This window comes from Poecilia formosa, unplaced genomic scaffold (genome assembly GCF_000485575.1).
Source record: "Poecilia formosa unplaced genomic scaffold, Poecilia_formosa-5.1.2 Scaffold19, whole genome shotgun sequence".
Lineage (NCBI taxonomy): Eukaryota > Metazoa > Chordata > Actinopteri > Cyprinodontiformes > Poeciliidae > Poecilia > Poecilia formosa.
The window spans coordinates 576,849-577,761 of record NW_006799958.1 but is presented as its reverse complement, the minus strand read 5'-3'; positions in this window follow the sequence as shown (position 1 = coordinate 577,761).

Sequence of the window (913 nt, the reverse complement as noted above, 5' to 3'; positions counted from 1 at the left end):
CTTAAAAAAGCTTGCCAGCTTTTTTATTTTTTTAGTTGGAATCCCCCCAAAGAGCCAGAAGAACTCAAAACCTTTCCCTGACACCTCCCACAATGTTCCACCAGTATGAAAGTTTTTAGAACTTGACGCTTCTCCTTCCGTCTGCAACTAGTCTGTCTCTTCAGGTCCGCCAAGGACACACTGCACACTGTGCTAAAAAATGCAAGTTTCTGTCTAAATAAATTGTCGGGAGTTACTTAGTTGGTGTTTAGTAATTTTTGTGGATGCAGCGAACCTGAAAAGGGGGAACAAAAAGGGTTTGCACAACATGCTGCTACTAACAAAGTACTTCAAGATTTAAAAAAAAAAAAAAAAGCCCTCTTGGCAAAGGTTGGATGTGCTCCTGAAGATATTTTATGCTTAAATTATATGTTTAATAGCGGGTGGGGATTAAAAATAGAACATCCATCTTGAAACAGCAGAGCATGAGGAATATGCTGACAATAAAACGCAACCAATCTATAAACAAGGTCTTGACTTTCAGCAGTTGTATAAAGCTTTCGCTCACATTTTCTCAAAAGACAACAAGAGTGAGATTTGCTGGCAAGAAAACACAAAGAAATAATGCATGGCAAAAAAAAAAGTAAAAAAAAAAAAGGTAGAGATTCTTTCGCGATGGAATAAGGCCTGTCCTGGACAAGGTGATAAATGTTTGCAGGCGTGGGAAGCACATAACTGAGATAAGTTGCACACAGTGTTTCCCAATAAATTAGAATATCTGTGGAAAGTTTAAGTATTCAATAATTCCAAAAAGTGAAATTTATATACAGATACTGATCTTACAAAATTATTTCAGCTAATTTTAAGCAAAATCCTAAATTTGAATCGACTGCCCAGTAGTCTTAGATGAAAAAAACAACAAAAAAAACATTTA